General features: G+C 46.3%; 2 long non-coding RNA genes across 3 annotated transcripts in view; one reads left to right on the forward strand and one right to left on the reverse strand.

Annotated features, from left to right (window-relative positions):
• Positions 1-26,230, forward strand: part of LOC142492090 (uncharacterized) — a 92,114-nt gene that overhangs the window by 49,336 nt on the left and 16,548 nt on the right. The window contains exons 2-3 of one of the 2 annotated variants that reach the window (XR_012800730.1): positions 20,514-20,625; positions 20,849-20,927. This is a non-coding gene — a long non-coding RNA (uncharacterized LOC142492090). The remainder of the gene's footprint in view (positions 1-20,513; positions 20,626-20,848; positions 20,928-26,230) is intronic. The other variant, XR_012800731.1, reaches the window with a different exon arrangement.
• LOC142492091 (uncharacterized) overlaps positions 12,010-26,230 on the reverse strand; it is a 30,299-nt gene continuing 16,078 nt past the window's right edge. The window contains exons 2-3 of the long non-coding RNA XR_012800732.1: positions 15,007-15,118; positions 12,010-13,041 (exon numbers count right to left, since the gene is read on the reverse strand). This is a non-coding gene — a long non-coding RNA (uncharacterized LOC142492091). The remainder of the gene's footprint in view (positions 13,042-15,006; positions 15,119-26,230) is intronic.

Below are 26,230 nucleotides of genomic sequence, written 5' to 3' on the forward strand. Positions count from 1 at the left end.
TGTGGCCCAAGACGAACAACGGTTGGGCTACAAAGTACTGGCCTCCGTAAAGAAATGGCCCGGGAAGATTCCGGGTCGCACCTGGGTGTACGTGCAGAATATATCCCCATATCCCATGACTATTGACCGGCGGCAGACGCTGGGAAGAATATACCCCGTGACTCCCGAGGAGAAGGTCTCGACGAGACAATCTAGGTGCTCCCCTACTACCTCTGATTCAGTGTTGGAATTTGACTTCGGCGACTCGCCACTCCCGGATGAATGGAGGAAGAGACTGCAGAATGAGCTACACGACCGAAGGAGTGTGTTCTCCACTAGTGATATGGATGTGGGGTGCAGTCGCAGTGCCCACCATACCATCCGAATGAGCGACGCTACCCCCTTCCGGGAGCGCTCCCGCCGGCTTGCCCCCAGGGATGTTGAAGAAGTGAGGAGATTACTCGCCGAGATGGAAACGGCTGGCATCGTGCAGGAATCTCGGAGCCCTTACGCCTCACCCATCGTGGTAGTCCGCAAGAAGAACGGGGCGGTCCGTCTCTGTGTGGATTACAGAACCCTGAATACCCGTACTATCCCCGATCAGTATACACTGCCCCGAATCGAGGATCTCCTGAACGCTCTGACGGGAAGTAAATGGTTCAGTGTGCTCGATCTCAGGTCCGGATACTACCAAGTACCCATGGGCCAGGAAGACCAAGAAAAAACGGCCTTCATCTGTCCATTAGGGTTTTACCAATTTACCCGCATGCCACAAGGGATCTGCGGGGCCCCGGCCACGTTCCAGAGATTAATGGAAAAAACCCTCGGAGACCTGAACCCGCGAGAATGCTTGGTGTACCTGGAAGACATTATCGTGTTCGGGCGGACTCTAGAGGAGCACTCCGAGAGGCTGATGAAGGTGCTGGATAGACTTCAGGGGGAGGATCTAAAACTGTCTCTGGACAAATGCAAGTTCTGTCGATCCTCCGTGACGTATGTGGGTCATATTGTATCGGCTGATGGAGTATCCACCGATCCAGGGAAGATAGAGGCGGTGGTGAATTGGCCCAGACCTCATAATGTCCAAGAGTTGCGGTCCTTCTTGGGATTTTGTGGCTATTATCGCCGGTTCGTTGAGGGCTATTCTAGCAAGGCCAAGCGATTGAACGATCTTCTAAAGGTATATCCGGGAGAAACCGAGAGGAAGGGAATCACGGCCCAGACGCCCTTTGGAGAGACATGGACCCCGGAATGTGAACAGGCCTTCATGAACTTAAAGGCCAGCCTCACTCAGGCTCCCGTCTTGGCCTATGCGGACCCAGAACGAGAATATGTCCTACATGTCGATGCTAGCCTTAGCGGCTTAGGAGCGGTCTTGCATCAGAAGTATGAGACCGGCCTACGTCCGGTGGCCTATGCGAGCCAAAGCTTGACCCCTAGCGAACAGAACTACCCGGTCCATAAATTGGAATTCTTGGCGCTGAAATGGGCTGTGGTGGACAAACTGCATGACTACCTGTATGGGGTACAGTTCGAAGTACGTACGGACAACAATCCCATGACATATATAAATACATCTGCCAAATTAGACGCCACGGGACACCGTTGGTTAGCTGCTCTAGCCAACTACAGGTTCAACCTTAAATACAAACCCGGGCCCACCAACATAGGTGCCGACGCCCTGTCTCGTCGACCTGGCCTTCAATCCACCCCTGATGAGGAAGTCTGGGAAGAGATACCGGGTCCCGGGATTCGTGCCCTCTGCTCCGTGGCTGCGGTAGTCGACGACCAAGTAGCATTCTCGGAATTACGGGTTGTTGACTCGTTGGGATGTCATTCGCGGGCTATTCCTCGGGCCTATCAAGGTCGAGAAGGGATGAACATCACTGAAGATAATATCATCTCGTGGAGGGATCTAGTGCATTGTCAGACTCAAGACCCCATAGTGGAGCTAGCTCGTCAAGCGGTACAACAAGATAACCCTTCTATACTGAAGCGAGCCCCCAAAGACTTGGTGAAACTCCTGTCAAATGAGTTTGGGAAGTTCGAAATGGACAATTGTTTGTTATATCGGGTGATACCCTATCATAACCATCCCGATCGGCGCCAGCTGTTTTTGCCGGAACGCTTGAGAACCCTAGTCCTCCGGGCCCTTCACGATGACCATGGCCACCTGGGCATTGACAAGACATTTGGGCTACTACAGGATAGGTTCTATTGGCCTAGAATGAGGGAGTCCGTGGAGCGACATTGTCGGAAGTGTAATCGCTGTTTGCAAAGAAAGACACTGCCCACCAGGGCGGCCCCATGGACTTGGTGTGTATGGATTTTCTCTGTATCGAGCCCGACAGTCGGGGCGTTAGTAATGTTCTCGTGATCACTGACCACTACACTAGGTACGCCCAAGCGTTCCCTACGAAAGACCAGAAGGCCGTAACGGTGGCCCGAGTACTGTGGGAGAAATATTTCATTCACTATGGGTTACCCAATCGTCTTCACTCTGATCAGGGCAGGGATTTTGAGAGTACACTGATACGGGAGTTACTCACACTACTGAACATTGCCAAGTCGCGTACTACCCCGTACCACCCCGAAGGGGATGCTTTGCCTGAACGGTTCAATCGCACTTTGTTAGATATGTTAGGAACTTTGACGAGCCCGCAAAAGACGGAGTGGAGTAAACACGTCGAGGCCTTGGTACATGCGTATAATTGTACCCGACATGAGTCCACCGGGTATACCCCGTATTTTTTGATGTTCGGAAGAGAAGCCCGGTTACCGGTGGATGTGCGCCTGCGGATATCTACCGATGGGGTATCCAATAGAACGCATTTTCGATATGTACAGCGGCTAAGGGACAGTTTACAGCTGGCCTATAAATTGGCTGAACGGACGACAGCGCAATTGAATGCGGGAAATAAAAGGCGCTACGATCACAAAGTACGTCACAAGGAAATTCGCCCCGGAGATGCGGTCCTCTTACGCAACTTAGGTGTTCCTGGGAAGCATAAATTGGCGGACCGGTGGCGGGAAGGTGTGTATGAGGTGGAGTCACAGATGCCTGGCCTTCCTGTGTACCGGATCAAGGATTCCGAAGGCCGCGTAAAAGTGTGGCATAGGAATCATCTACTTCCCATACCTCAAGTAGGGACTGACGAATTGGAAGTTCCAGCCACGCCCATAGATGGAGAAGTTGAACACACAGAGGATGGCCCAGAGACTGTAAAAATTGCCACCCCTGAGGATCCAATGGAAGGAACCTCTCAAAGGGGCCTTCCGGCCGTGGGGGCATCTCCCGAAGGAGCCACGGGTAAAGAGCCTCTTGGCCCGAACATTGACCATTTGACTCCAGCGAGTCAGTCCCTTGATCCACAAAGTCCCTGTTTCACACCCCAGAGAGACTGTACTAATGCTGAAAACCTCTCGAGGGTAGAGATGGAAATACCAGTTGAGACTGGATACTCTGCAGAGGAAGCGGAGGAGAATCAACCTCGGCGAAGTCAAAGAACCAGTCAGCCTCCCATGCGGATGGCATATGATCAATTTGGGGCACCCCATTATGAGGCTCAGCAGTGGGCTCGGCATAGGATGCAAGCTGTGATGGTACTGTTTAATGAAATGTGTAACCTAATCTAGGAAAGAGAGGGTCGTGTAAATAGTTATATATATGTGGTTTAGGTAGACCAGCGGGGACGTTGGATTCTGGAGAGGGGAGAATGTAAGGATGTGCATATATATATAAAGGTTCCGCGCTGTCATTTGCAAAGGAAGCCCCATATTGTCCTTTTGCCAGCAAGGTCACTGTGTACAAGTTAGGCTGCGCATGCGCGAGAGAAGCGCGCGAAGGGCAACCAATCTGTAGAGACTCTGAACTCTGAACTCTGAACTGTGAGAGAGTCAGCTGAGGCTGAGGACCAATCGGGTGTGAGACTCTGGATAGAGGAACAGGATGCGTGTGGGCGGTGGGTCAGAGCAGAGAGGGAGGTGAAGGAGGAGGTTGGCGGAACCTCGTGTGCGTGAGCGGAGGGTCAGTGACCTGTCCGCTTAGGTGAAAGATAGTCCCCCGGCCGAGGAGTATTCCCCTGTCATCGTAGGGTGCTGTTTTGTAAGGACGGCCATAGTTGTTAGGGACGTTTCCCCTTTAGTGAAGCTGCGGAGCTGCGGAGCTGCGGCCGCCATCTTGATTTTGATACAGACGGCGCCGCAGAGAGATTGACGGCGAAAGGCTGGAACAACAATAGGACCCTGTGTGGAGTGTGGCGGTCATCGCAGTGACGGAAGGTATCATTGTCTACAAGTGCACCTACACCGGTCATCAGGCGCTGATCCCGCCTCCCACTAACTAATTGGGCCACCTGTGCGAATCATATGGTACCATACCTATACGGGTTATAAGACATACTCCTAGGGAGAGTGGCAGAGCCACAGGTGTACAGGACATTATCCCTAATAAGGTGTGGCCGAGCCACGTTGTGTGTGTGTAACGTTGATATATATATATTCTGCAAATCTGTCGTTCCTATGCATAATACATAAAAGGTTGCTGTTGCACATGCTATTGTTATGTTCTTGCTTAGGGTATAATCTCTATCATGGGATCCTGGGCAAGTGGAGGCGCTGCACCGTGATATGTAAGGGTATGACCCCAGGCTCCCAAACAGCGGAGGCTCAGAGCTCCTGAAGCCACAGGTATATGCAACACCGTAGTTCCTTAGTGTAAGCGTTCACAAAAAGGGCTACACTTATAAAGTAGAAAGGGAGGGAGGCTTCCTAAAATCAATTCATTTTAATTTCACTGGAAAGGGGAACTATAAGGACGTGAATAAAAAATTGTAGTGCTCAGAGGTTTGTAAATAAGAAGTATACTCCATCACACCTCAACTGCTTGTGTTTATCCCAAGATTCCCAACCAACATTTAAAAGACGATTTTGTTAACAAACATTACAGTTTTTAAATATTTCAATTCTATTACTATCTTCACTAAGAAGTTGATAATTTGGAGTATTTTGAATGAACTGATCACAAAAATTATCTTTATAATATATATATATACTGAAATGGTCCAGCACTCACTGACTATTGGAAAAAATGTCAAAATATGAATTTAATGAAGATAGCAAAATATACAATAAACCTGGAATAATGTCACGTTGGCAGGAAATACACAAAAATGGACCCTGGGGATAGTGATGTGGGGTCAAATATACAAGGGAAGGGATACCATAATAGGAGAGGAGGGAACAAAAAAAAGGGGGGGGTGTATGTAGTTGGTGGGTAACCAGGGGGGCAACGTTTTGGGATGAGAATCCCTTCCTCAGGCCCATTTCCTCAAGTCCAAAGGGACGAGAGGGAGAGAGAGGGGGAGAGAGGGGGAGAGAGGGGAGAGAGGGGGAGAGAGGGGGAGAGAGGGGGAGAGAGGGGGAGAGAGGGGAGAGAGGGGGAGAGAGGGGGAGAGAGGGGGAGAGAGGGGGAGAGAGGGGGAGAGAGGGGGAGAGAGGGGGAGAGAGGGGGAGAGAGGGGGAGAGAGGGGGAGAGAGGGGGAGAGAGGGGGAGAGAGGGGGAGAGAGGGGGAGAGAGGGGGAGAGAGGGGGAGAGAGGGGGAGAGAGGGGGAGAGAGGGGGAGAGAGGGGGAGAGAGGGGGAGAGAGGGGGAGAGAGGGGGGAGAGAGGGGGAGAGAGGGGGAGAGAGGGGGAGAGAGGGGGAGAGAGGGGAGAGAGGGGGAGAGAGGGGGAGAGAGGGGAGAGAGGGGGAGAGAGGGGGAGAGAGGGGGAGAGAGGGGGAGAGAGGGGGAGAGAGGGGAGAGAGGGGGAGAGAGGGGGAGAGAGGGGGAGAGAGGGGGAGAGAGGGGAGAGAGGGGAGAGAGGGGGAGAGAGGGGGAGAGAGGGGGAGAGAGGGGGAGAGAGGGGGAGAGAGGGGGAGAGAGGGGAGAGAGGGGGAGAGAGGGGGAGAGAGGGGGAGAGAGGGGGAGAGAGGGGAGAGAGGGGGAGAGAGGGGGAGAGAGGGGGAGAGAGGGGGAGAGAGGGGGAGAGAGGGGGAGAGAGGGGGAGAGAGGGGGAGAGAGGGGGAGAGAGGGGAGAGAGGGGGAGAGAGGGGAGAGAGAGGGGGAGAGAGGGGAGAGAGGGGGAGAGAGGGGGAGAGAGGGGGAGAGAGGGGGAGAGAGGGGGAGAGAGGGGGAGAGAGGGATGGAGATGTTTGGTTGTGTTCTATATAGTGGGGTTATAAGGGTTTAGGGAAGTACATTTTGGACTTGAGGGAATGGGCCTGAGGAAGGGGTTCTCACCCCGAAACTTTGCCCCCCTGGTTACCCGCCCACTACATACACAACCCCCCACCCTTTCTTTGTTGTTCCCTCCTCCTCTCTTTTTATGGTATCCATTCCCTTGTATATTTGACCCCACACCACTATCCCCAGGGTCCATTTTTATGTATTTCCTGCCAAAGTGACATTATTCCAGGTTTGTTATATATTTTGCTATCTTCATTAAATTCATATTTTGGCATACTCCGGTTTTGACATTTTTTCAAATAGACAGTGAGTGCTGGAACATTTCAGTATATATATTGTATTGGGAGGAACTGGGGTCCTGTCGATGTTCCTTACTGCACCCGGCAACTAACATTATATTCAACTTGCTTTAGTGTGCTGTCTATTATCTATATTTTGCATCTTTATAATATGCTCCAAAGCCAATATGTTGGCAACTGGTTAGAGAGCAGGTAAAAATGAAAAGAGTGCTACGGCACTATGTCATACACAAAAGTAGTACTTATATGTGCAGTGCATCAGAAAGAATTTTATCAAGTTTTGTGTGTGCTCATCAATAATCAAAGGCGGCAGCTTAAAAACATTTTTTGTGGATATGCTTTAAATTGAAGATAAAAATGTTAACAATTTAGAACAATGTGTTTGTTTGTTTTTTCATTCCTATACTACTGAAAAATAAAAAATAAGCATTTATTTATATGTTGAGTCTCATTCCTATTAAATATACGGCTTTCATATAAATAGCTGTAAAGCTGCTTCCCTGGAGAAGATTTGAGTCCCATTCATTTGAATGGCAATGATCTCTTTTCCAGCACCGGCAAGCAGCTTTACAGCTAATTAAATAAAAGCCTATAACAGGAACTGCAGACATTTTGCACGTACTTTTCTCCAGTGAGCTGGAAAATAATACAAGATTTGAAACAATCACTATAGGAAATATGAAAACGTTGTTCTAAGGCGAGATCAACAAAAAACAATTTTCAATGGAGGATTACTGCTGTAAAAGTCTTTCCACTGTCACTGATCTGTGTGAGGCCCAAATCCACAGAGCAAGATTAAGTGACTTAATGTGACAATAACCTAACTTAACAGTGCAGTACACCATTATAATAACACAACATTAAGCCAATGCTAATGTGATGTAGAATGGCCGCTATGCTTGCATATAATTAGCTCTGAGTATCAGGGCCGCCAACAGAAATCATGGGGCCCTGAAAAAATGAAAGCCCCCCCCCCCCCGGAAAAAAAAATCAGACGCAAGTTTAAATTAAATGTTTTCTTGTTATAATACTGAAAAAAACATTACAATGCAGTCTGTTTATTTTAATATTTTCAACAAAAGACAAAGATACCCAATGCTACCTTAAATGTAACAAAATACATAGTTAAATACTTCAATGTTAGTATTCTCTTGAATAACGTTCATTAAATGAAACCCTTTGGCCAAAGCGTTATAAGCCTGCAGCCACGACATGGCATGACCAGAATGCAGGTCCTAACACTACCTGTGAAAATTCTCATTTACACACTACCTACCTACTAACCTCCAACCAACTGATACCAACTGATTCCAGTTGAAAATGAATAAACGCACAATTCCAGCAAGGTCTAACACCAGAACCCAACATAATATATTTATATATATTTTTATTTGCAAAATGAGTGCTCTGAGTGTGGCCAAATGTATATAACAGAAGAAAAAGATGCCCCATGCTACATCCAATGTGACGAAATACATAGGTAGATACTTCAATGTTCGTATTCTCATGAATAAGGGTCATTTAGTTAAACACTTTGGCCAAAGTGTTATAAGCCTGAAGCCACGTCACGGCATGACCAGAATGCAGAAACTAACACTACCTGTGAAAATTGTCATTTTTACTGTACCTCTGCAGTGGAGGGAGAATGGCCTCAATAGACCTGTCCTGCACAAACACATGAAAATAAACTGCTACTTATGAAGTGGGGAGGGGTGAGCTTAAACCCTGGAAGGATGGGCCAAAAAGCTCCAAACAATTGATATCATTTGAAAATTCTTTTTATTACATTATCTCAAACATTGTCATGGGCTGCTATTTAAATGTATATGAATCTTCAAAAAAATAATATTTGTAATGGTTCTAAGTTTGATGCGTTGCCCATCTCCTGAATGGTTAGGCTGGCAAAATCTTGTATCAGGTCGCAAAAGTTTAGTTTTTGAGTGAGTTTATGCTCAATGGACAGCATTGCTAGATTGTTGATGCGCTGTTCACTCATTGTTGAACAGAGGTAGTTTTTTATCATTGATAATTTGCTGAATGCGCGTTCTCCTTCAACCACAGATAGAGGTAGAGTGCAGAAAATTCTGAGAGCAATGCATACCTCTCCAAATATTCCTTCAAGTATTAATGTATAAATTGTATTTAATAAGTTGAGTGGACCAGAGTCTTGTTCTGTCACGCTTGTGCTCTCCTCATAAGCGTAGGGAAAGGGGGAAGGACCCGTTAGCAAGGTGGGGAGGCCACAGGGGATACGAAGGGAGTAAGTTGCCGCGCAGCTGGGGATCGGCACATGTAGTCACGTGACCGCACCACGCGCATGAGAATGCGCGACGCGTCCGGAGGTGCGGAGCCAAGCTCAGAGACACCACTGATCCAGCTGCATGTGCGCGCATGCTCTGACAGCAGAGCGGGAGTGCGCGCGTTCTCAGGCACCAACGCGGGGGTTGTGGGAAGCCAACGCTTCAGCACGGGAGTCTGGAGACGGAAACCAGGAACATGGAACATGGGCATGGAGTCCAGAGCACAAGGTAACATCCAGAGAAGGATTGCTTCTTGGAGAACGTCCAGACTTCTTAAAGGCATAGAGACAGAAACAGCAAGGTGCAGCGAAACTAAACATAACATAAGGGTTCTTAGTCTAATCCCTTGGCCAAGGAATTATAAGCCTGTTACCACATCAAGGTGAACCCTACTAAGCAGGTACCTACACTACCAAATGGTAAACTAACCTCAGTAGTATGAGTGACTGTCCCAGTCTTCCGGAATCCACAGGAGATAAGTAAAGGTCCCAAGGAGGTCCAGGCAGGAGCAGTATGCGATGAGTACAAGCAGGCACCAGGGCAGGCAGCAAAAGACTAATAGCAGAAAGAAAGTCAAAGAGAGGCTTACTTCCTGTCAGGAGGAAGAGGGCAGGGTTTGCCAGAAAGCAAGATGGCGTTGCTTGCTTCAGAATCCTTAAAGACACAGGATCTTGACTCGCAGCTAGAGGGCGGCGATCAGAAGTAAACAGGTAAGGAAGGAACATACCGCAGGGGGCGTGTTCCGCGCATCGTTACATGTTCAAATGTGGCGTCGTATACTTTTCAAAGATGTAGAATTTCACTTGCTAAAGATGTTGTAAGGTCGTCCGGGTATTTAGACACGATTTGCAGCGGATGTCACAACTTCTTCTTCTGTCATAGTCCTCAATTTTAAATGGGAGAAAACAAGAGGCATACATATTCCATGGATTTAAAACATTGGTTGTGCTCACAAATAATGGAATTGAATACAGTACAACAAGGAAAACATTATCCTTGAATGTTGTCTCGGAGTCTACCAGTTCCTCATGGTCTTCAGATTCATTTAGATGCTTTGTCCTTTTCCTCTGTCGACGTGGACGTGTGCTTAAATCCTTAGGTATAGCAAGATTATCAGCCACAACTGTGGCTTCTGAAATTACATCTTGCCACTTTTCCCGAAGTGACAGCATTTCGGCAGAAAGAGCTTTAATATTTGCTGCTCCAATTTCGATTGAAATAGATCTTGATTGAAGAATCAGGCTTCACTCTTCGAAACTGTTCAAAACTTTTATCCAGAATGTTGCAAATAGAACTGCTTTGAAGGATAAAAAAATAATCTTTTAGGCCTACTGCTTCGGAACAAGCTTCACTTGAAAGCTTTTTGAATGCAATTATCTTCTTCAAAGCTTCAATTATCCCTGGAAGTTTTCCCGTAATTGGACGAACGACTTCCACTCTTGCACTCAATCGAGTATCACTTAGACCAGCGTTTCCTAAATGGTGGGTCGCGACCCGGCACCGGGCCACGGCACCAAAATTGCTGGGTCGCAGCGAGGCTGGCCGCGCGGTGTCTCCCCTCCCCCGGCACCAAAATTGCCGGGTCGCAGCGAGGCTGGCCGCGCGGTGTCTCCCGTTCCCCCCCCCCCGCTCAAGTTAAAAAAATGGCGGCGATTCCCCCCGGGGTCCCGCGCGCATGCGCAGGGCAAGCAGGGCCGGCTCCCTTCCCCCCCCCCCCCCGCTTCCAACGTGGGACGGAGGAGGAAGTACCAGCTCCTCTGCGGCCTGCTTCCCCCCCGCAGCCAGCTTCCCCCCGCGGCCAGCTTCCGGAGCTCACCTCCCATGGCACCCCCTCCGAGCCCATCTCCCGTGCCCCCAAGCCCACCTCCTGTCCCGGGCAGCAGGGAATATCGGGGACAGCAGGGGATATCGGGGGCAGCAGGGGAAAGCGTCTGGAGGCAAGGTAAGTCACCCCACCCAGTCACTGTCACCCAGTGACTCTCTCCCACCCAGTCACTGTCTCCCACCCATGTGTCCCTGGCCCCCTCCGAACAACTCAAGTGTCCCTGGCCCCCTCCTAACACCCACCCACCCAAGTGTCCCTGGCCCCCTCCTAACAACCCAAGTGTCCCTGGCCCCCTCCTAACACCCACCCACCCAAGTGTCCCTGGCCCCCTCCTCACATCCCACCCACACACCCAAGTATCCCAGGCCCCCTCCTCACAAGTGTCCCTGGTCACCCCCGCACAATGTGTGCCTGGCCCCCTCTTAACACCCACCCACCAAGTGTCCCTGGCCCCCTCCTAACAGAAGTCCACAAATTTAATGAATCTCTCTTGAATAATCCAAACATTTGTCACCAAGTCTCTGTGATTGTATCGCAGAACAATGACGTTCTGTTCTGTGTGAGAAACATCTAGTGTTGCATCACATATTAGTAGAACAGATGCGGAACCTCGCTCGAACTCAAAACGTTTGTGCTATGTGCTACCTGGGAGGTGGGTAGAACATATCGTGAAGTTGATGGATTGTGTCAGCGACACAGTGCACGCAAAGAATCCCTTAAGTATGATCACTACAGACCAGAATTGTTATATACTGTGTAATTAATTCTTGTGTGGTCTATGCGAAACAGCAAAACAAAACGGTTTAAAAGAAACTTTAATAACATTTAGGATAAATATAGTAATCTTCAGTTTTTATATTTTATATTTTTTAATTGGGTCCAATGGCAGTAATGTATTATGAACTCCAAATGTACAGATATGTGGTCCTATAACATTTATCTGTATGTGTGCTAGTATGTATACCAACAGCATATTCCTCTAAAATACGTGTACTGGTGTCTGACTAGAGTCTAGTCAGGTCTACATATGCCAGGAGAATGTATCCTGGTATGGGTGTTACCTTAGCCTGTGGATAGTAGGTCACAGTTTTGCACCAAATCTGGCAGTATGCCAATTGATGTGTAATTTTTGTACTTGTGCACCTTAAGTGTAGAACTGGTGGGGTACCTTAGCTTCATTGTGTGTATGCCTACAGTAGCTTCCCTAGACTCCTAGGCAGACGTCTCTGTTGATACTGGAGAGGGAATTGGTAGGTTTATATTCTGGAACCAGGGCCACATGTAGGATGTGGATGAGGCCAGATAGCTTAACTCGTCCCCTTTTGAAAGAACACCAAGTCCTGTTATGTTTTTTTTTAACTTTATTGGGAAAGCATCAGACATATAAAGGCACTTGTAGATGGTATAGTGTGGTGAGAGAGTGCTTCTCTAGAGTGAAAGTGCTTTGTAGTTAGAGGAAGGTAAAAACGGAATGGCCTTGCCATGGGGTAGATAGCATGAGAGGTACTCACTCAGACTGCTTAGGAAGGAAAAGGAAGTGAGGGGTTCCTGGGAGACAGGAATAGTCTCAGGACCAAACTAACTTGTCAGAAATGAAAGGGGAGGGGGGGGTAGAATAACCCAATCTCAGCTAGGAGAATTGGTAGGTTGCCAATTCTCAAGCAGCTACAGGCTGTATGGAGAAGGAACATGTAACAAAATGTATCAATTACACAGGCACTGTGTTTTCAGAGCAAGGAAAAACATGCAACTGAAATGTAAAGGGCTAGCAGGCAGAGCTGCAAAGGGGGGGGGACAGAAATAAACAATCCTGTTCCAGGACACTCCCCGTATCTTCCATCTGCGTCTGTGGTTTTTACGTAGGCCACCGCTGCTATGGCCTTTGTTGAGGCATCTGGAGATATGAAAAGCTCTTTGCTGAATACCATGGTGAGAGATGGGGGTGAGTAGGGGCATGGGATCTAAAGTTGCATAAGTGTCTTCAAGGAATCCTTCCACGTTTCCCACTCTTTCTGTCTTTCCGGAGGTAATGGGGTGTCCCAATCCTGCTTCTCGAAGGACAATTCTCTGAGAAGAGACTTTCATGTATAGTGACTGGGGCTACGAATCTGTCACGGGAATATAGGAGTGCTCACCACAAACCGGACTGGACCGCGAGGCCGAGGTGGGGATACAGGAAAACCACCACCCTACAGTCGCGTGAGCGGGTCCGGTTAGCAGAGTCGTGTAGATAGCCTGGTTCGGGACAGGAGAGTGTAGAGTGGTAGAGGTACTTGCCAGATCCGGGGTAGGAGAGATCAAGAGTAGTCGGTGTCCAAAGCCAAAGTCGAGGAGAGGAGAAGGTAGAAGTCCGTTGGGCGAGCCGGGGTTCGAGGGTGCCAGAGATCGGGAGTCCAGGTTCAAGCTAGGGTCTGTAATGGAAGACAAGAGCAGACTGCTAAGGTAATGAAGGGGTTAAGTCCACCCGCTACCCACCCGCAAGGTCTAAACACCCACCAAGGGCCAAATACCACATTCACCCACCCCCGCTCCCCACAATAAGCATGGCACTGGTGGTTAACCCCTTCATTGCCTTAACGGTTAGTCACTAAGTTAATTAAGTGGGCTGTAAATGCATTTTTCAGGCATCTGATTCATGCCGGGGTTCTCCGGTGCTGATATTAATGGATATCAGCTCTGGAGACCCCGGCATCAATCCGATGCAGGAAAAAGGCCTGATTTTTCCTAAGTGCCGTCTCGCCGCTCATCCGCCGCTTCTCCCCACCTTCTTGCCAAACTTTACTGGCGGGGCGATTTGGAGAGAAATTCTCCATTCTAGAGCGGCGATCAGCTGCGATAAGCTAATCGAGGCTACTAGAATACAGTGAGTTTGAGAAGCTGGCGATGAGTGGTAAAAAGTGGCTTATCGCCAAGCGGTCAGAAAAAAAACCGCCAAGTTTTGCTCTTTTCGCCAGCTTCTCGGGGCTTACTGAATCGCAGTAGGCTTTTTTGGCGAGAAGCTGGCGATAAGGGGCTTATCGCTGCTTGCTGCAGGAGGCCCTAAGTTTGCGTTTGGGTTTGGGGTCTGAATCTGATGCCAATTTCCTGGATCTCTTATGTAATATTTTCTTAAAGCAGAAAGTCCCTGCTAAAACTACAGAAAGAAGCTTCCTACCTGTTTTCATGATTTGTGGCTTTAGGTATTACAAATGTGTCCACAAAGCTGGCAATGTAACAAACAGGAAGGAACTGAAGAATAGAAAACTGTTAAGTGCTCTAACCCTGCAGTGATTTACATGAATGCTGTAGAGCCCCAAATTCATATAGCAAATTGCCCTTTTGATTAACATGGAACAGATTAACACACTGCTAAAGCTTTACCAATTGAAGGCTTAAGCATGCCAGTATATTCTGAAGGGTGTCCTTGAAATTTGCTTTCTTGAAGACTTGCCTATTATGATTTGTACCACTTTACCCTAGACATAGCAGATGACGTACTGTATGAGCTTCTGATGGCATAATCAGTAGGCACAGGTCCAGCAATGTAAAGACTGCTGGGGTCTGGGATAATGTAAAGTACATTGTTTAGATGCTGCTGTGAAGTTTATTTCTCTTCAACGCGGACCAAAGAGACTAATAAATAACATCAGAAGTGCGTTTTGCATTATGTTTCAAAGAATATTCAAGCGTTATGGTAGGTTGAAATGAAGGCAGTGGGTAAGGAGGGCTCACTTGGGAACGCTGAGGAATTAGGCAATGAAATAAAAAGAGACGTACTGTAAGTAATTTCTGGTGGAGAAAGATTGATATTGTTCAGTAAATAATAGTCCCCTATGCTGCATTTGCTTATGAAGCTGTAAGGACATTGGCCTCAACAATAATGGAATAATGAGAAATGCCCGATCAATGGTGAAAATACCACTATGTACAATACAATATTTTTAACATCTTATTTTCCAGAGTTGCCTACAAAGACAGACAGAGAAGGGTTTCAAATATATATATATATATAATCTCAAATGGAAATATTACTGTGTGCTCATTTGCATGTCTTAGACAGGTCTGCAACCCTGCCTTTCACCATTGTCACCCAGCATACAGTGCTTCCACTGCAGCAAGGGATTCTGGGAAATGACATGCAAATGAGCACACAGTGCCACTTTTTGCTTCAAAACCATATGAACAGGAGTATGGGTAGCCGGCGCTTCAAAAACAGAGAGATCCTTGTATGAATATGTAAATCTCCGCCTGGACCTTGGCACTGTCTAAGATGTAGTTCAGCATCCCTTGCAGGGGACAGGGATTAGTACCTAGTGCTCACAGGCACACATGTGTAGTACAAATAGTAGCCCAAGCGCTGACTTAATATAAAGACATAAGCCCACAGAGTAACTCACAGTTTAGTTGTTGTCTTGTATCCTTCAGTGCGGTCCTATGCGGTATTTTCCAAACGGCGTGCGATCCACCAGTAGAGATGACCAGAGAAAAAAAGGGAAGACAGGCAGCGCACTGCCAAAAAAGCAGGAGGAGGCTCACAAGTTAAAAAAGAAAAACTTTTATTCCATAACCGGATCAAAAGCCCCTAGGTGGCCCCAATAGCACCACACCCCTTAGTCACCTTAGCGGTTATTAACCACTATGGTAATTAAGGGTTAAACCACCCTCCCACTACCAAACTGGGACGCATAACCGCCCTCCCTGGGGCAACTACCCCCACTTCCTCTACCCATTGATTGTCCCAGTAGTAAACCATGCCCATAATATGGGCAGGGTTTGCCAAAATGGCAAGGAATGGGCAAGCTACAAATAAAAAAGCAAGCACCAAATTAAATACATGACATTTAAATAAATAAAAAATTGTCAATAAACCAATTGATTGGCACAGTGGTAAACCATGCCCCCAATATGGGCATGGATTGCCACTATGACAATGAATGGAAAAAAACAACAACAAAAAATACAATACATGACATTTAAATAAAAGCCAACATTTGCCAAAAAAATAATTGATTGTCACTATGCAAGACTTACTGGTTTCAGTACCGTGACAAGGACCACAATTCATCCTGCAGGAACACTTTGTGTACATTGGGTGAAGCCAACAAAATTATATCCTGCGATATAATTTGGTGCGTTTTTATTTATTTTAATTGCAATTCAGTTTGTGTCTGGCAGATAATACAATGAATATTTGTGTCCATGACCATGGCGAGGTTATTGAATGGCAAAAGTACTTAACAGTACAAATAATGTTTTCACAACCAGTTTTTGTTATGTGTCTGTTATAGGGTTAACTGTTAGATCATGCAACTTTTCGTAAGGCAATTAAAATTCTGTTGCACCATAACAACCTTTGTTGTATTTTCAATGTAGTCCAACATTCTACATTAAAAAAATATTTTCAGATTTAAATACTTAAAAGTTTTACCAAATGCTTTTACATTTCATTTGCTTTTAGCATGATAACATATTTCCTGCAAGCATTCTCTAGTTCTTATATCAGAGAAACATTAATGTAAAGTAATGTTAGTTGTAATATTTAAAATAAACCCTATCGTGTATTTTGTAAAAAAAAAAAAAAAAAAAACTGATATGTACTCACTTTGTTATTCTTTTCTGAGAAAAATATAAGTAAAATATTGTAATAATGTGCTGGTGGGTGTTTACAATGTATTAATGAATGTGAAATTTGGCAAAATCAGGCGTATAAAATCCCCTATATGAACTGAAAAGCAATACAATACAAGTCTGGTATACTACATATACTTTATACTTAGGAATACATTTAAACAGTCAAGATAAATGATGAAACCAGTACTCTTAATTTGTATGGCAATTAGTAAATGGGACTGCAGCTATAGCAACCTTTTTGATGGTATATAAAAGCTGGTTTAGTAATAGATCAGTGTGCCTATGTACATATCAGTTTAGATTAGTCAGATCCATGCTATTGCTGAAATAGCGCCATCTTTGTAGAACAGGAGCAATTAATAAAATAATAACAATATTGAATATTGTGGGATTGGATAATATGATTTTTAATAAGGAAAAAGGCAGGTGTGACCAACAAATCAGGTCCCCATATTCAATGTGCTTTGAAGACACCTTCCCATTTGTGAAGACGAGTTCTGCACCAGTGAAATGAATGGGACTAATATTTTCTCCGGCACTGGGAGGCAGTCTCACAGCATATTGAATAGAGTTGTTAGAAAGACTTGTCACTTCTAGTTTCTGCAATGCAACATATCAAGCACAAATAACTTGTTCTACAAAGGAAGTTACAACCCCCGAAGGAAAATATGGTGTTATATAAATGGGTATTGTTGATTTTAGAAAAGCATTGGTATAACAGAAAAGATAATACTAAAACTGATTCCAGCAAATTTAGCCTTGGAGCAATATACAGAGGTAAACAGAACAACAGTACAATAAGAAAGCCAAAAGCATCATTTGAATACAAATTTAGCTTTAGAAGCCTAGACTAACCAGCATACTGTTTTATTGAGGGGATGTACACCGTTGGATATATCCATAGCAGGGATGGTAGCACAATAAAGAATAAGGAAAATGCAGGTAACGGGGAACAAAACAGAAAGGACCAGTTTCAAATATATTTTTATATGTACAATTGGGGTTTATCAAAATAAGCAAGCAGACCTCAAAATAAATAAAGCAAACACTTTTTTTGTGTGTTTGACTAAATATATGTTTTAAATATAATTCTTATTGTGAAAACAGTGGATTGCCATAAAAATGATTCCAAAAGATTGTACGACACCTGCACAATGTTCTTCAGATACAGTAGGCCACAGTGTAAGTGTTAATAAATGGATGCATTAATACTGGTATATTTTCATTGTGGAGCAGTGATACAATTGTAGAACCTTTGTTGATTAGGGTCAAAATGTAAAATGTCAATTTTGTACCCATATTATCAAACATCTGCTTGGGGGCATGAACCGTATGAATAAAATATTCATGTGTCAATTAAGCACATTCATGTGCGTTAGTTATTCATGAAATCTGGTGTCCATAGTAGTCCCTGAAGAAAGGTTTGGGAAACACTGCAACAGTGTAGGGAACGAGAATACAGAACAAAAGTAATGAATAATTGACTGGATAAATATCTTTTTATATTCAATATAGAGAAATATACTTTAATGCACCAGTATACAGACAAAATAGACAGCCAAGGGAAGTATTAAACAAGGCGCAGAATTAAATATTTGCTCAGAGAAAACAAATGTCAGAGGCATTGAAAAATGAGTTAGTGATATGTTCAAGAAGTTAACCAAAACTCAGATACCATAACATGAATTTAGATATAGCGCCATTTACTTTTGCCTGGGTCTCACAGATTGCGTCTGATCGCCTGATGTTTTGTTGCCTGGGAAAATTAGGTTTTAGCATTGGTTGCAATGCTCTGCAAAAATGCTAGCTGGCGCTAGTGTGATAGGGTGTCTTCAAATCTAAATGCAATACAAGCCATTCCTTATTCCCGTTTATTTTGTACGATATGATATCAGATAAATTTAAATGTAACCCACCACTTATTCCCCTAAAAACTTCAGATGACTACAAAGTATTTTAAAATATGATTTTTCTTTTTAATTAGATGACTTGGAGCTGGATATCTTCTTGCCGCACTATTCTAATAAAGACTTACACCAGACATTATAGCATAATAAACTGTTTTATTTGTAGGTTGTAGGTTGTAAACGCGTTTGCAACCTGCAAATACAACAGCTTATTTTGCTATAGTGTCTGGTGTAAGACTTTATTAGAATAGTGCGGCAAGAAGATATCCAGCTCCAAGTTTAACTACGCGGCAGAAGTGGGATCCCGGCCACTCTTCAGCTGCCTGCACCTTACACAGAAAAAGGACACCCACTGTGATTATCTAAACGGAGTGCGGCAAAATCAAAAACCTTTATCCTGACTTCAATTAGATTACAGTATAGAGATACTGTAATGCAAAAAGGATTTGTGAAAATACAATCTGTGGACTGTTTTTGGGACTGTCAATGTACTCCCTTATGAGTGTAGGTTTCTCGAATCACTTTTCCCTTACTGATTCACTGTATGCAAAAGCAATTCGTGTACAGCGCACAGCAAACAGGTCTTAGCAAAATAACTATTTATTAATTGGGAAAACCATAAAAAACAGAGGGTACACCACTCCTACGCGTTTCTGGCAGATGTCCTTTATCAAGAAGTTCCAGGCTCCAGTTAGGCCCCGACCAAGTATAGTTTGTGGCTGCTGCAGGGAAAGCCCATAGATAGGGATGCTTCTCCCGTAGCTTACAGTGTTAGTGCATTGGTGACAGAAGCCATGTGGTGTGCGTGGCCTGCGGTCTGGGACCAGACTCAGGCCTCTATTATCAGAGACACTATTCATAGGGACACACTCCAGCCGGAGCTCCCTCAGAGGCAGACACCTGCAGACCAGAGAAGGGCCGGACAGATATACATCGGTGGATCAGACAGATCCCTTGTGTTAGTCGGCGGTACCTGGGTACTGGAGTGCCCGGGGAGGTAAAAGTGCACCAACGGTCATCAGGGGTAGCGCTACTCCCTACACGTTTGGGTGGGGACTGACATTGGGGAAGGGCACAAGGCATATTGGTGCCACGCACCCTATGTACCTTGGGAAAACCCCCTGTGTATTGTATTGTGTGTGTTATACTGTGTGGTACAGGTTGCCGTCATTCTATATTCAGTAAACCCATTTATTATATACTCCCGTGTGTGTGGTTACTATTGCAATTGGTTCCTGAGAGGGGTTATCCCGCTATGCTGGGATCCCTCTCAGGTGGAGGCGCTGCACCGAGGTGAACAAGAGATCACCCCAGGCTCTAGCCTTCTGTGAGCCACAGGTAACGGCTGCACGCGTGGCTCCCTTTAGTCACGGAGGAAAGGGGGCTACATGCTTTTGCTTCTAATGTTTTATTCGCACAGACACACAGTATGACTATGCATCTGCACTCTTTTAACCCTTTCCGGTCGAATGTCGGAATATATCTGACAAAATAGTTTTGTACTTAAGGTCCAATGTCGAATTTCCCCGGCATTCTCCCCGCCATTACTGACCCCCCTCCCTTCCTCCCCCCAAGTCCGGCAGCTGATCGCGATCTGAAGCCCTGCACTCAGCATCTTCAGTGACCCCCCCCCCCCCCAAGCCCAGCACTGACGCTGATCTGAAGCCCTGCACTCGGAAGCTTCAGTGACCCCCCTCCCTCCCCCCAAGCCCAGCAGCTGATCGCGATCTGAAGCCCTGCACTCGGCAGCTTCAGTGATCCCCCCTCCCCCCAACCCCAGCAGCTGATCGCGATATGAAGCCCTGCACTCGGCAGCTTCAGTGACCCCCCTCCCCCCAAGCCCAGCAGCTGATCGCGATATGAAGCCCTGCACTCGGCAGCTTCAGTGAACCCCCTCCTCGCCCTAGCCCTGCACCGATCCCGGCAGGCAGCCCCAGCAGCTGACACGGGGGTAAGGGGGTGAGGTAGGGGGTGAGGGGGCTGTGAGTGTGGTGTGAGTGTGTGCAGTGAGCAATGAGTGTGTGCAGTGAACAATGAGTGTGCGCGCACGTGCGCAGTGTTTGCGAGCGCCCAGTGTGTGCACGCGCGCCCAGTGTGTGCGCGTGCGCCCAGTCTGTGTGTGCGCGCACGCCCAGTCTGTGTGTGTGCGCGCACGGTGTGTGTGTGCGCTCGCGCAGTGTGTGTGTATGCGTGCGTGCGCAGTGTAAGTGTGCGTGCGCAGTGTAAGTGCGCGCGCGCAGTGTGTAGTGTGTGCAAAAAAAAAAAGCTGTATGTTTTTTTTTACGAAAATTAAATTAGACCTACTGGCGCACTTAATGTAAATTAATTGGACCGCAAACGGTTAATCTTTTTCCTTATTTTCACAGGGAAGCGATGCGGCTTGTGGATAATTCCGCAGAAGAAGCATGATCTTACAGTGTCTGAAACCAGCATCGGACAAATGAGATGCAATTTTGGCTGGACCTATGGGCGTGTCAGGTAAAGTGCTTTACTGTACAAATATACTGTGGTTCTTAAAGGTGTCATGTCTCTGCTTACCTAGCTTGTAGCATGTTTATTATGTATGACTTATTCTGGGAAGTACAGTGCTTACCTTATAATCACGTTTCTGGGCATGCTGTATTTGTCTATAGTAGCCAAATCCTAAATCACCACATAGTAGAAAGATATTAATTTAACCCATTTTTTCTTGTAATTACAGAGTGTTTCCCATGATAAGGGAGACTAACAAGATAAAAAAGAGTTGACCAAGCAAGTGCATGGATTGAGAGTGGACAAAGGTGTGATGAAAACATTTACTACCTTTCTGTCCTAAATATATTATTCATTGTAAAATCCCTTAGTAGACTGAATTCTTCATGTACAAACATGATTGGGCACCACTGTGACTTCCTAAGGAAGGCTTGAGATTTCAGCTGTTATCACGGAAACTGCCTAATTTCAATTTTTTTTGTAATGGAATGAAACGCTGCATGTCTCATTGTCCATAGTGGGAACTGGAGAGGCTGCAAAATGGAAAATCGCAGCACTTTGAGTATCAAAAAGGTAAAGACTTTACAGGGGGGCCAAGAGTGTTAAATGTTCACTTACTTTTCATTAGAGCAACACTAATCCACATTTCTGTTTCTTACAGTATGTAAGAGACACAAGAGTCCAAATAATATCATGTGTAGTTCATTTACTATCTTAATTGCACAGCTGACTCCAAATAACACACATTTCCACTGGATCTAATTATTCTGTCAACCATTTTGCCATTAGCATAATTTTGGACATTGGATAGATGGAAAAGACATAAAAGACCAAAATATGTCAATGATACATTAAAAAATGGTATTATGAATGAGGGATACACTTTACTTAAAAGACAATCATCACAGAGAAAATTGTTGCCACTTGTAATGCAACGTCACATAATTCAGGTACGGTACGGTATATTGATTTATGGCAGTCTATAAAAAGAAAACGTTGTTGTAAAGGTTGACGACATCAAGAGCATTGACGTACAGCCTGATAAAATCGTAGATTTGAGTGTTTACATTGATAAGCATGAAAGAAAGGAGCAGACATTGCATAATTTAGCAGGGATCTGGGAATTGTGTGTCCTCACTTCCTTATTGGTAGGTCTATAGTGTGCCACATATTGCAGCATATACTGTATTAGCATCACTGATTTTTTTTTGTTATTAAAAGGTAACTTATTAAAGATATATTTTACTTTACTTACCCATTGATTTCTAGTGATTACACAAACATGATTTATATAATGTTTAGCCTATAAAGTCCCTTGTCTTTCAAGTCTATCTGCAGTTGATTGGTACTTTAAGCACCTGTGCAAACTTCACACAACATTGCTCTTTAAATGAACCTGTTGTACAGGGAGATAGTGTGACACGTGTGTACAGTAGTACTATTTCTGTTCTTGACAACCTATTCACTCGTAAAGGCTCAGTTGTTCTTTGTTTTTTACTTAGTTCGGCCCTGTTTTCCTTAGGAAACACCTGTTTCCTCTGGGTCGGGGCAGCATCATTGTGTCGACTCAGACTAAATACAAAGTGATCAGTGAGAATGATTTTGTGCACAGTGTTTCAAGAAGCAATTTGAATGGAGCAGGATTCTGTTGCAAACTATCTCTGACAGCTCCCTACCTGGGATCCAGGAACAGTGATCTTATAGGTCACAGTTACTGATTGTCTCACCAACAGCTTCGATTGCTGGTACAGTACAACAGAGGCAGAAGAAGAAGAATTAGCTGAAAATGTATATATTTTTCTTTTCCTCCTGAAAAAGTCCCCTCAACTCTGTTTAAGTCAATGGAAAATGAAAATATGTGCAACATGTTTAATACCCATCTTCCTGGGAAACAAAAGTGCTTAGTGATAAGACAATATTGGTCCTGAACTGAGACTCCATGTCAAAAACAAAATAGATGTCCTGCTCTATCTCTTCTTGTCTGCCTCCAAGTCACTGTATGAAATCATAATTTGATGCTAGTGAGATGTTAGCCACACTTCCCTAACATCCAGCCAACCAGTGGGAAGTATATGTGACTACCGGTCTGCCAAGCATAGCAAATCGAGGTGCTACCGGACACCTTCCAACTACTGCCACATTGTGCAAATATGACTACCGTTTCTCTTCTCCCTTACCTCCAATTTTGCGGGGGCGCTGCGGTGGCGAGCGTGTCACTGGGGGCTCCCGATGGCAGCTGCGGTAGGATGCCGCCATGTTTAATGTGTCCGCGCATGCATGGAGGGTAGCGCATGTGCAGAGGCGATCCGGCGGCCATGTTGTGGTTGGTGCGAGATTCGCGCATGCGCAGGAGGTGGTTGGAGTTGCAGCGGCCATTACAGTTAGTGCAGAGGCTCTTGGAGGTTGCGCATGTGCAGGTAGGGCTAACGGCGGCCATTACACACTTGGGCAGGCGCAGTGCAGATCACGCATGCGGCCCTAATGTTAAAGAGGGCCATGGAGGACTACAGCCCCCAGAGTGCTTAGGGGCAGGTAGGTCACCTGATGCCAGGGAGCCAATAGGGCTTACGGCTTCCCTTGAGGAAAGGGATATATTGTTGAGCGCTGAATCAGTGAGTCTGTAGGAGCTGGGACACAGATAGGGGAGGGTGTGTAGGTGCAGGGAGCAAGTGGCCCCTGCACTAGGCCAGAGACCCCCTAGGCCCCAGATAGGCCCCAGTCATTGATATATTGTGGCTGCTACAGGGACATGCCCTAGATAGGGAACGGATCCTCTTAGCAGGCCAGTATAGTCAGGGACACAGCTGTGTGCGACGTGGCCTGGCAAGTGAGGTCTAGGACCAGACCGTCTCACTACAGATAAAGGGACTATCTGTGTGGTGAGATCATTCTGTTGGAAGGAGGACACCATCGCGGAGACTTCGGCGCTGGACACAGACGGGTCTTCTTCTGTCGTTCTGCTGTACCCGGGTGCAGGAGCCCCGGGCAGGTACAGTCATCAAGTGCACCAACTTTAACATCAGTCACACCCTTGGGGTATTGTGGGACTCTTGTGGACTGTGTGTGAGATACACAGTATTGGGCACAAGGTGGGGATATGGCCGGGCGAGGTCTGAATGGATAGTTATATTATTAGTGATCCATATAGAGTGTTATGTGATGTGTTACACCTAGTTATGCTACCAGTAAAGCCCTTTCTATTTTTACTAATGTGTATGTATTCATTGTAAGAGTGTCCTGTGAGGGGCTGCTTCCACTCTGCTGGGATCCCTCACAGGTGGAGGCGCTGCACCATATAGTAAGTGGTAAGAGTAATTCACCCCAGGCTCCCAGCGGCGGAGGCTTAGGCTCCTGCGAGCCAACAGGTAAAGGGCAGCACCAGTAGCTATTTACAGCCACCCCCCTGATCTCACTTAGGGGTGGGGGAAACAGGGCTACATAATGATCACGCTAAAAAAATGCTCTTGTAAACTAATTTTATGAGTGAAAAATTAGGGATTAGGGTAGGTGAGCAAAAACTCAGGGCCTGCTTTAGGGTAGATCGATAGGCGGAGTTGGTCAAGGTGCTATGCAATTGGGAACGCACTGAAGGACCCTGCCTAATAGCCTATTGATCTACTCTAAAGACGGCCCTGCCTTTTGGGGGCGGTAGTTGATGGCTGTGGCGCAGCTAGTGGCGGGCAGCATTCAGCTAAGCAGAGGAGGAGGAAGCATGGGTGCACTGCAGTCTGTAGAGGAGAGGAGGACGGCAGCGTCTGTGGCAGAGGATGGCAGGGGCGAAGTCTACCCCGGTGGTTCAACCTCAGTGACCTGGATCATCGAAAGTGATAACTTCTGGTACCAGGCAGCAGGTAAGGTACATTTTAACTTTGGGGGGGGGGAGTGGTGGGGAAAATGATGAAGGGTGGTTATGGTGAAGATGATGAAGGAGGGTGGTGCTGATGAAGATGAAGGGGTGGTGGTGAGGATGATGAAGAGGAGGGGGCTAATAATGAAGAGCAGGAGGAGATGGGCTGAAGGGGGAGAGAGAGTATAAATAAAACAAGATGAACGATACCAAAACAAAACATTTCAGACATTTAGAAATACAAAATATAACACAAAATATATATGTGAAAATAAACAAGTGTGGTCTCCTGTAATTATGAAGGAAAATTACAGTTATAAATGCTAGTGATCTATAAAGTACCCAATAAAGCTATGTTTTAAGTGATAAGAGAGTCCCCTAAGGATTCCCATATTAACCACACATGATGTGCTGTATAATATACAGAGTCGGCTGGGAATGTGTATATATCTGATCTATTTAATAAGGTTATTACGAGCATGAAAAAAAGGGGGAGCATTCCAATGAGGGGGTGGGGACGCCAAAAAAAAATTCACACAGGGCCCAAAAACTGTCTGAATTGTGCTGACTTAATTTTTTTTTAATGAAGCCTGACAAGTTCCAGACAAATAACTTGGTTCTTCATTCTTGTGGGGGACTGCATTTAAAGAAGCGCCAAAATGCACTGCAGCTACAAACAATGCTTGTGGTATACAATAGCTGTACGTCAATGCATTGTCGTTAAAAGTTGCAACCCACAATACCTTGAATATGCTGTGAGTTCCTGTATATTTTTTTTAAAGGAATCTAGCACTGTTGCGAAGCTTTAGCATATCTAAAGAATGTAGGGTGTAAGGCAGGCCTGCGCAGCACGCATGCGGCCCGCGGCGGCGGCTTTCCCCCTCCTCCCTCCCCCGAGTCCGCTCTCCCTCCCCCGAGTCGAGCCCGCTCTCCCCCCGAGCTGAGCCCGCTCTCCCCCCCGAGCCGAGCCCAGCCCGCTCTCAAGACTGCACGCTCTAGCAGTGCGGCACTTCCGGTGCCTGCTGCTTGCGAGCGCGCGCAGTCCTGCCTGCTCTCCACCATGATCTGAGGTGCAGGGGGGTGAGTGGCAGTGCAGGGGGGTGAGGGGAGGTGTGGAGGTGCAGGGGGATATGTTAGGTGCAGGGGGGGTGACGTGCAGGGGGGGTGATGAGCAGGGGGGGTGATGTGCAGAGGGGGGGTGATGTGCAGGGGGGGTGATGTGAGGTGCAGGGGGTGAGGTGCAGGGGGGATGTGAGATGCAAGGGGGGGTGAAATGTGTGTGATGTGGAGGGTGAGTAGTGTGTGATGTGGAGGGTGAGTATTGTGTGTGATGTGGAGGGTGAGTATTGTGTGTGTGTGTGTGTGTGTGTGTATGGGTGAGGGGGAGAGATGGTGGTGTGAGAGATGGGGAGTCACAAATGTTGATGATGAGGGGTGCAGGGGGAGATATATGAAGATGATGAGGAGTGCTGGGGGAGATATGAGGATGAAGGTGATGAGAATGTTGATGAGGGGTGCTTGGGAGATATATATCAGGATGAGGGTTGCTGGAGCAGATATGAGGATGATGAGGGGTGTGCTGGGAGAGATTGAGGGGTACTGGAGATATGTGGATGATGATGAGGTTCTGGGGGAGAGATGATGATGATGATGATTTTACCCATGCGGCCCGAATCTGTATTCCTTGGAGCAGTTCGGCCCTTCTCACTTGACAAGTTGTGCAGGCCTGGTGTAAGGGCTCATCTGTAAGGTTTGCGTTGGTCC

Source organism: Ascaphus truei, chromosome 4, assembly GCF_040206685.1.
Source record: "Ascaphus truei isolate aAscTru1 chromosome 4, aAscTru1.hap1, whole genome shotgun sequence".
Classification (NCBI taxonomy): domain Eukaryota; kingdom Metazoa; phylum Chordata; class Amphibia; order Anura; family Ascaphidae; genus Ascaphus; species Ascaphus truei.